The following is a 10,753-nucleotide window of genomic DNA, read 5'->3' as shown; positions in this document are numbered from 1 at the left end:
TTGAATTCAATGGTATAAACTTGTGTTTTTCACGCTTCCGCTCCTTCAATTGGTATCAGAGCCATTATATTTGCCATTTAGATTGTTGATTATATAATTTAATTGTGTGTTTGATCATGAGATCAAGAGATTCATTGCTGGTTGGATCATGAGATGTGGCGTCACACATGGAGAAGCCACCATTGGTGGCGGCAACAATGGTTCCATGGGTGATTCAAGGTTTGGCTTTTAATTCTGCAATTGTTGTATGATCTAAGGCCTATTCTTTGACTAATTAAAGTGTTTAATTAGTTGTTTTAATCACACAATTAAATTATGATTCAAATCAGAATTTTAAAAATGTTTGAATGTGATTCAAATCAATTTTAAAAGTTGTTTGAATGAGATTCAAATCTGAATTTTTAAAGTTGTTTGAATAATATTTAAATCTGATTTTTAAAATTGATTCAATAAAATTCAGATCTGATTTTTAAAAATATTTGAATGTGATTCAAATCTGATTTTTTAAAAAATGTTTGAATGTGATTCAAATCTGAATTTTTGAAGTTGTTTGAATGTGATTCAAATCTGAATTTTTAAATTTGTTTGAATGAGATTCAAATCTGAATTTTTAAATTTATTTGAATCATATTCAAATCTGGAATTTTAAGTTGAATATGAGATATTCAATTTAATTTAAGAATGTATGTTTTATTTAATTGTTAAATAGTGATATGCATGATGGATGATCATGGACTATAAAAGACCAATGTGATTGGATTTATTTCTTTTATGTTTCTTTGGGATTGTAAATTAATTAATTTATTTTAATTTATTTTGGGCATGTATTATTAAGTTTGTAATTTTTTTGGGTTGTAATTTCATTTATTTAAGTTCTTGTAAATTCGCCTTGGTATGCCAAGGATTACTATGTAATATTGGATTGCAAGAAGTTCAAGGAGGTCAAGAGCATTGGTGGGACCAGTGGAGGAATTCAATATCAAGTGTTGATTATGTACTCCTTCAGCAACTCTTGTAAAATGAATGAATGAAATGCACCTAGGAATGCCACTGATTCAATTCTTGGTGGCTCAATTGAATCCCTTAGAAAGTCCATGATCATACCATATTTATCGCTTATCCATGAATTCATGAGATGTATGGGAATGTATTCAATTATATGATATATGCATGCTAAATGGATAATGTGCAAAGTGAGACCTTAATAGTAATAAGGATGGCTATAAAATCTTCCAAACAAATGATTAAGTTGGAAATGCTATAATTAAAGTAATTATAACATAAGCCCTCCATTGGGGCAATTATTTTAAGAAATTTTAAATAGTTGCATAAGATGCAATTTATTTAAGAGATTTTCTTAAGAATAATTGTTAAGCATGAGATGTTGTAAATATGTAAATGGTTTAGTGGCCAATATTGGATGTACCTGAGGACATTAAAATTATTTGCATAATTACTGGCTCAATGGGATCAACTTAACTAATGCAAGATAAGTCAATAATGGATGTACCTGAGATTTTGAGCATTAGGGGCTAGTAAAAGGATTGAACCTCACATGAGATGTGATGGGCAAGGAGTTGCTCACTTATAGTTTATTGTAATTCCAATAATGGATGTACCTGAGGATGATCAATAGAATTATAAGAATTCAATCACCCACTAGAAATCCATCCAACTAGGATTTCCGTTTTCTACTTTGGAAGTGTAGGATTCGCTAAGTTAGTGGGAGGACCAATTTGATTAAAAGACCATAATCATTTTGGTTAATTACATGATACATTTATTAATTAATCTGGTTATTTTCTGCAGTTAATTTTCTGATAAAAATGAGCACAAAACAACCACCACCATCCAATATCCTTGCAAGCATACTTGATCTGTGAGTTGACAGGACCTAATCATGCGATTGTCTAAGAAATTTGAAACTTGTCCTGAGCCTTGAACATATAGGATATGTTCTAGATTCAAATGTTCCTGGTCCCTTACCTCCAGAGGCCACTTAAGAGGAACATGAAACTTTGGACAAGTGGAAGGAGCATGATATGAGAGCTAAGTGTTACATGTTTGCTTCCATGAGTAATGAGTTCTGACGGCATGAAAACTTGCAGTGCAAGTGAGATCCTCCTTCACCTACAAGAGTTGTATGGTGAGCACAAAGAGAATGCTAGGTATGAGATATCTAGGCGGTATTCGCATGAAGATCTCCGAGGGACGAATGTTGGGGATCATGTCCACAAGATGATTGGTGATTGAGCGGTTGGAATATCTTGACTTCAACATGGATTTCCAACTACAAACGGATTTGATCCTTCATCCCTTCACGAGTCTTTTGGGAATTTTGTGACAAATTTCCATATGACTAAACAGGAATGCACCTTAGTGAATTACTCAACATCTTTGGTTATTGCCCAAAAGAATATGCCAGGCAATAAAGGAAAAGAGGTAGCTTTGGTTGCATCTTCTTACTGGAAGGTCCAACAAGAAGAAAGGCAATAAGAAAAAGAAACCTCGATTCTGGTCCTTCCAAGAAAATAGCTAAGCAGAAAGGAAGACTAAAGGCGATGAAGGCAAAGGAAAGTGTTTCCACTTTGCCAAAAGGATGGGCCTTTGGAAAAGGAATCGCAGTATCTTGCTTCTCTGAAGGACAAGAAGGATACACCTTGGAAGGTATGTCCATATCTTGTTATTTAGATTCGATGATACTTATAGTTCATCTACACTTGGGTTTTAGATCGGTGCGATTCTCATATTTCTAATGATATGCAGAACTAGCAAAAAGATGTAGCGACTTGCGTTCTCAAGATATTAGAGTCGGATTGGCAATGGCTCAATCATTGAAGCTTTAGCCATAGGATCTAAATCTTTTACATGTTTGGACATGTTTTGTGTTTGGATAATATTTTATATGTACCTGATGCTTTTAAGAACATCATTTCTATATCTAGTTTGACTAGAAATGGCTATGAATTTCAGTTCACAGATGATGTTTGTAATATTTATTTTGGAAATAAATATGTTGGTTCGGTTTATATGAATGATGGTCTTTATTATTTGAATAATAATGACAAACACAAAATGAATGCAAGTGATCTAAATGAATACAATGCCATGGTGAAAACCAACTCAAGTTCAAAATATATTTGGCACTTAAGGTTATGTCATGTTGCAGAAAGATAGGATTGCAAAATTGGAGAAAATGGGGATCTATCCCTCATTGGGCTCTGAGCCTACTCTAACTTGTGAATCTTGCTTCAGGGCAAAATGACTAGATCACCTTTGTTGGACAGGGCTAAGAGTGAAAATATTTTGGAGCTAATACAGAGTGATGTATGTGGTCTATTTAAAGAAATGGCTAGAGGGGTTTTCATTATTTTATTACCTTTGCTGATGATAAATCAAGGTTTGGGTATTTGTATTTGATGAAATACAAACATGAATCCTTTGAAAAGTTCAAAGAATTTAAATCAAGTAGAAAATCAAACAGAAAAAGTATTAAAGCTCTTGATCGGATCGTGGAGGTGAATATTTGAGTATTGAATTTGATGAATACTTGAGAGAGCATGGCATTGTTTCTCGGTGACTCCTCCAGAACGCCATACAATGAATGGTGTATCTGAAGGAGAAATCGTACTTATTGGATATGGTACGTAGTATGATGAGCTATCTTGATATGCCAATCTTCTTTTGGGGATTTGCATTAGAATCAGCTTTGTATATTCTGAATAGGATTCCATCAAAATCAGTTTCTTCCACACCTTATGAGATATGGCATGGAAGAAAACCAAGTCTTAAGCATGTTAAGATTTGGGGTTGTCCACTTATATCAAAAAGTGAACACCGATAAATTGGAGACCAGATCAGAAAAAGGTCGATTTGTTGGATATCCAAAAGATAGTTTTGGATATTATTTTTATTTGCCTACTTCACAAAAGGTTGTGATAAGTAGAGATGCCACATTTCTTGAAGGAGGCAAAGGAAGGCAAATAGAGTTAGAATTGGAGAATTCTGACCAACCAAGCATCGATGGTTATAAATCCATCTAGTCAACCTATACCCATTGATGAAATATCTACAATTTGTTCCTCGTAGAACAACCAGTATCTCACCCACGGTGAGATATGATTTTCTTCATGAAGAAGAACAAGAGTTGTCTACTCATGAAGAAGTAGATCATGGAGATGATCCACTTACCTTTGAAGAAGCTATATCGGATATAGACTCTTCAAAATGGATTGATGCTATGAAATCCAGATTGATTCCATGTATAAGAATCAAGTTTGGGATTTTTGACCCACACAAGGTATTGTACCTATAGGGAACAAATGGATTTTCAAGAAGAAAATTGGTTCGATGGAAAGGTAGAGACCTATAAGGCAAGACTAGTAGCGAAAGGGTTTCGCCAAAGGCAAGGAATAGACTATGAGGAGACTTTCTGCTTTGTTGCCATGCTTAAATCAATTAGGATTTTATTAGCAATAGTTGCATACTATGATTATGAGATTTGGCAGATGGATGTCAAAATAGCTTTTCTCAATGGATACATTGAAGAAAACATTTTCATGGAACAACCTAAGGGATTTGAATCCCAAGATGGTTCCAAGGTATGCAAGCTAAAGCGATCCATTTATGGGTTGAAACAAGCTTGAGGAGTTGGAACATCCGTTTTGATGAAGCCATTAAATCTTTTGGTTTTATCAAAAATGAGGATGAGCCATGTGTATATAAGAAGGTTAGTGACAGTGCTATCACTTTCCTTGTTTTATATGTGGATGACATCGTTGATAGGTAATGATACGGGTATGTTGGACTATAAAGGTATGGTTGTCAAATACATTCTCCATGAAAGATTTAGGGGAGGCAACCTATATTCTTGGGATTCGCATCTATAGAGATAGAGCGAAAAGAATAATTGGTTTATTCCAAAGTGTATACTTGGAAAAGGTGTTAAAGAGGTTTAACATGCTTGATTCCAAGAGAGGATTGTTACCAGTGAGACATGGTATCCACCTTTCTAAAGAGATGTCTCCAAAGACACCTGAAGAAAGAGATAAGATGGCCAGGATTCCATATGCTTGGCTATTGAAAGTTTAATGTATGCAATGTTGTGTACTAGGCCTGATATCGCATATCGTTAGTTTGACTAGCGGTATCAATCCAATCCAGTTTGGAACATCTGGATAGGTATCAAGAATATCCTTAAGTACTTGAGAAGAACTAAGGATTTATTCTTGATTTATGGAGGTGGAGACTTGCAATTGGATGGTTATCACGATTACGATTTCCAATCAGATATCAATGATAGAAAGTCTACCTCTGGATATGTGTTCATTTGTAATGGAGGTGCAGTCAGTTGGAAGAGTTCCAAACAGAGCACGACTGCAGATTCCACTACTGAGGCTGAGTATAAACTTGTGTTTTTCACGCTTCCGCTCCTTCATGCTCAACACATGAGCTTCTTATAACTAGCAGAAATGATTCTCTAGCAAAAGCTAAGTTAACTTCTTCCAAACTCCCATTCCACCCCCTAAATATTGATTTCCTTTTCCTTATATAGGAGATTTCAATGTCAGTTATGGAATTATTGAAGTTGCTGCATAGTCTGTGAAGCATTTTCATGGCTAGCTATAAGTTTCTGTGTAGTTCGTGAAGCTTCATGTGAAAAGTTCACATGGTTAACTGTAAGAATCTTCTTTTTGGATGCAATTATTATTGTTTTGGAGTGTCAACAATCGAAAGTAGTTGATGGCAATCTTGAATAGTAATTTTACTTTTGTACTTTTTTTTTTAAATGACAGATGTCTAACAAGTGGAAAGATTCCATAATATTCATCTTCATTGTCATCACCAAGGTTGATGATGGATTCTAAGTCTATGCCTGCTACAGATGTGTCAGACCTACTTTATAATAGTTATTTCATTATTGCAAAATAGTTTTCCTCTATTTTTGCTGCTGCCAATTAAGCTAAAGCATTAGACTTTTGGGCTAGGAAAATTGAATTTGATATGTCAGGTAGAAGGTTTTGATTCTTTAGCCAATCTTGAATAGCTGTTTTGAAATTTTTTTTGGGACATTGAAGGAGTCTTACCATTTTACCTTAATCGCATGGCGAGGATATTGATACCACCTTGATAATGATACTCAAAGAACCAAACAAGTACCCTGAGTAAAAAGAATTTATACAGAAAAGAAAAAGGGATGAGAACCTTTTTTCTTTGTTTGAAGGTTTGTAATGTTATTTGAATAGGGTGAAACTTTGAGAGACTTTTGGAGTTAAAGATCTGGCATGGAAGTAATTCCACTAGTGAACAAACCATGAAGGGATTTCTGTAGGATCAATATTGGTTTTGAAAGTAACTAGGAATGACTATTCTTATGGCTTTGCAAAAGGATGGTATTAAACCAAGCTTGTTGGTAATCCTAATAATTAAAGGTTAAGTAATGGTCTAATTTAGTTTTGAAACTGGAGGGAAAAAGTTTAGCGTTTGAAAGGTCTTGACCCTAATTTGTAAGGCGAAGGATTCTTTGTATATGGCAAGTTGAATATGCTGAGTCAATATGGCTTTATCAAGGAATAAATGTTTGAATTTGACTAATTCATTAACTTTAAGTATCACTATATGTTAAGGTTGGGTTTTTGTTAAATCCCATGGTTTGACATACCAACATTGAGGGAAAATTTTGAAAATTGCTACAAAGGGGGTTTTATCATAAAATTCATCATCTATAGTCAATATATTTTGAAAATGAGATTTTAAAAAATATTCATAAACTTTTTTGGTAAGTTTTGTTTGAGACAACATAATTTGTGAATTATTTAGAAGAGTATTTTGAGAAAGGGTTTTTGGAAAAGAACTTTCTCCTTTCTCTAATGCTTTGGAAATAGGTTTAAAATACGTACCTTTTTAGTTTTGTAGAGTTTGAACTTGCGAAATGTTTTGTAAGGCCAAAAGAAGTTCTAGACATGGATAGTGCTTCTATCCATTATTGGATTCGTAATAGTTTTTCTAGTGAGTGTGTGTTTGTAAGGGTTTCTTCTTCTTCACCGAACATATTGATCCATAATTTGATAGGTTGAGCTAAAGAAGTTGGTTTTGTAGGGTTTAGATTTTTTAGATTTTGTATTGCAGCTGTCACACCTTACTCCTCTGTAAAGCATAACATGATTTCGTAGAATACCTAATGAACTACCGAACTTAACCTACCGATAACTCATTAAGTACACTATAAAGGATTTTAAAACCATTTTCTTATATTTTGGAAGTGGTGAGCATTTTTGAAGAAATTAAAAAAAAAATTTACTTGAAGTTTCTAAACTAGTAAAAATTTTTGTCTATTTTTATTTTCCCGTAATTTAGTAAAAATTTCAACAGAGTGCCGTCTGTATTTTGAGAAAACAGTTATTAAAAAATTTGTAAAAATACTTCCAATAATTGTTTTTACAACTTCCAACCACCAAAATGACTCAATTCTATATAATTCAAATCAATTCCACAATTCAATCAAAGTTTATCATCTCACAATATTTCATAATTTCATTCACATTGCATTTAAAATTTAATTTACATATGCAGGTCTTAATTTACAAAAAGAAAATCTAAAATAATATTATTACAATTTACGGTACAACTGCTCAACTTTACATTAATACATATGACATTACAATATTTACATTAAAATAACTATAAGGGTAAAAATAAATACTTGTACCAAAAAGGTCAATGTAGTCCTTTATCTCAATAGCAGCTCACTCTGCTACTTTCTCCTTGCCCTTATCTGCGACAATAAAATAAGCTATCGCTGAGTATAAAAATACTCAGTGGTGTACAATAAAAATTCGAAATGTAGTACATAAAACATTCATTGATAAATCACAATTTAAATATTTCAAAAATTATCAAAACTCATTATAGCATAATTTTGATCAAACAATTTAATAAACACAATGTTGCCAATTCATACACAACTTAAGCCATGACACAACATTTCCGATCAATGTTGCGTTGTACACCACGACAAAGCAATCTATAACCCCACTAATTGAAATCAATGAGGGAGGTGGCTAGCTAGCTAATAAGTACTCAACCGATCTACAACCTCAACTGGTAAGCCAGAGAGGGAGGAAAATAAACAATCCCAACCCTATAGATGGAGGAGGTGTCACACCTTACCCCTCCGTAAGGTATAACATGATCCTGTAGAATACTTAATGAACTACCGAACTTCGCATACCGATAACCCATTAAGTACCCTACAAGGGATTTTAAAACAATTTTCTTACATTTTGGAAGTGGTGAGCATTTTAGTGAGAATTAAAAACCATTTATTCAAAGCTTAAATACTAGTAAAAATTTTCTCCATTTTAAATTTTGCCGCAAATTTTATAAAAGTTTTGACAGAGTTCCGTTTGAAAACTGGAGAAAACAGTTCTTCAATTACTTAAAAAAAAACACTTCCAAAAATATTTCATAACTCCCAACCTTTAATAACTCAATCAACTCAGTTCAACACACTTCAAAATAATTTCACAATACAATTCAAGATTTCTCATCTCAAAATATTTAATATTTCCATTCACAAAGCATAAAGCAGGAAATTTATATGTACAAATATTAAATTTACAGAAGAAAATCCAAAATAATATTATTACAATTTATTTACAACTGCTCAACTACATTGATACATACAACATTTTTATATTTACATCAAGATTATCTACTAGGGTATAAAATAATACCCGTACAAAATGGTCAGAGTAGTCATCGATTTAACAGCAGCTCACTCTGCTGCTTTCTCCTTGCTCTTATCTGCGACAGCAAAATAAGCTATCGCTGAGTATAAAAATACTCAGTGGTGCACAATAAAAATTTAAAATGCAATAAATAAATCATTCATTGCCAAACACAATTTAAATGTTTCTCAATCACATTTCACAAATATTAAAGTTCATAATAACATCATTTTGTCAAATAATCTATTAAACACAGTTTAGTCAAACAATTTCATAAACACAATGTTGCCAAAGTCATACACAACTTAAGCCATGACACAAAATTTTCGATCAATGCCGCGTTGTATACCAAGACAAAGCAATCTCAACCCCATTAATGAAAATCAATGAGGGAGGTGGCTAGCTAGCTAATGAGTACTCATTCGATCTACAACCTCAACTGGCAAGCCAGAGAGGGAGGAAAATAAACGATCTCAACCCCATAAATGGAGGAGGAATAATAAGTAACTGTCATGCTAAGTGTGAATCAAAAATCCATTTCAAACATTTCATTCAAATATTGCATACAAAAATCAAATCAATTTCCAAAGTTACAATTTGGTCACAAGGTGGCAACACAAAAGTTCATAAATTCATAATGCGTACTAAATCAATTTTTCAAGGATAAAATGCTTAAATAGGGTTTATTGTGCACAAACCTCAAGCGAGTCGTCCCTTAGCCTCGACTCGGTTCCTCGGGTTCCTTCCCGATATTCTTTTCAACTGAAATACACAATTTTATAATGTTTCAGTACTAGAACTTAACATAAATCCAAAATAAATTTAGCTTCACAATTACCTAGCTCTAACGTGCTAAATTCGACGTTCTTTAAATTTTGTGTTTTGGGTTACTATTCACTGCACTATTCAACTCAAATAGTTGACTTTCTAAGGCTTAATAGGTATGAGAATTCCAACTTCACCCACATACCACATTTTGCTCACTAAACTTGTTGGTTTTGGTCATTTTCTCAAAGCTTAGGTCATTTTGGCAAAATTGCCAATTTTCGGTTTTGGTGCTCCGAAGTTGCACTGTTCCATTGGTCAATCTACTGTTAGAATTTGGCAAAACTTCCTTCATAGAAAATGTTCCTTATTGTCTTAAGTGTATTCTCATTTTTGGATCACCCCAATTGGAGTTTTGTAGCTCAAGTTATAGCCAAAATACAGTTACTGTTCACGTGCACTGTTTATACTGCAACTATGGTTATGGCAGGTTTTTGATCCAACTTTGTTCAGTAATTTGATCAAGTTAAGTTCATAATTTGGTCTAACTTTCTTCATATGAAATGTTCTACTATGTCTTAGGTTTCCATCGGTTTAAGAATCACCTAAATCAGAGTTTTCTAGAGAGAGTTATAGCCATTCAAACATTACTGCTCAAATGGCAATCCTGCAGTTTTGCAGGTACAGTAACTTAACTTTGCTCAATAATTTGAATGGGTTAATGGCATAATTTGGGTTGGTGTTCTTCATAAAAGTTTTAGATCTATATCTTATCTAATTGCTGGTAATATTTCAGGTCAATTTGACCTGTCTAGCTCGAATTATGACCAAATGAACGGTTACTGTTCATTTGGTCAGTTTGGTGCAGTGGCAGCCTACTCTCATTTTACTTTGGTCAATTGGTTCACCAAGTTTTAGTCAGTTTTTGGCCATGGTTCCTTAATGAAAATTGTGCTATTTTATGTCTATTTTCATCTCCAATTAGTGGCATATCAATTGGACTTGTAAAATTTCCGTTTTGGTCCTTCAAAGTTGGTTTGGTCATGCTGCATTTGACCTATGAATTTAACTTTCATTCTCACAATTTCCACACATCTCTTTTGGTCATTATTGACCATTTTTCATCTCACAATAGACCAAAGTCATCATTTATGCATTTATCCAAAATTTGCCTCAAAACCCTAATCTCACTACTTTGTTGCAATTAATCACATTTAAGAATTTCAACTTAACCATTCAACTAATCAAAGCTTTTAAAC

This window comes from Hevea brasiliensis, chromosome 8 (genome assembly GCF_030052815.1).
Source record: "Hevea brasiliensis isolate MT/VB/25A 57/8 chromosome 8, ASM3005281v1, whole genome shotgun sequence".
NCBI classification, from domain to species: Eukaryota; Viridiplantae; Streptophyta; class Magnoliopsida; order Malpighiales; family Euphorbiaceae; genus Hevea; species Hevea brasiliensis.
Note: the sequence above shows the minus strand (reverse complement) of the source record.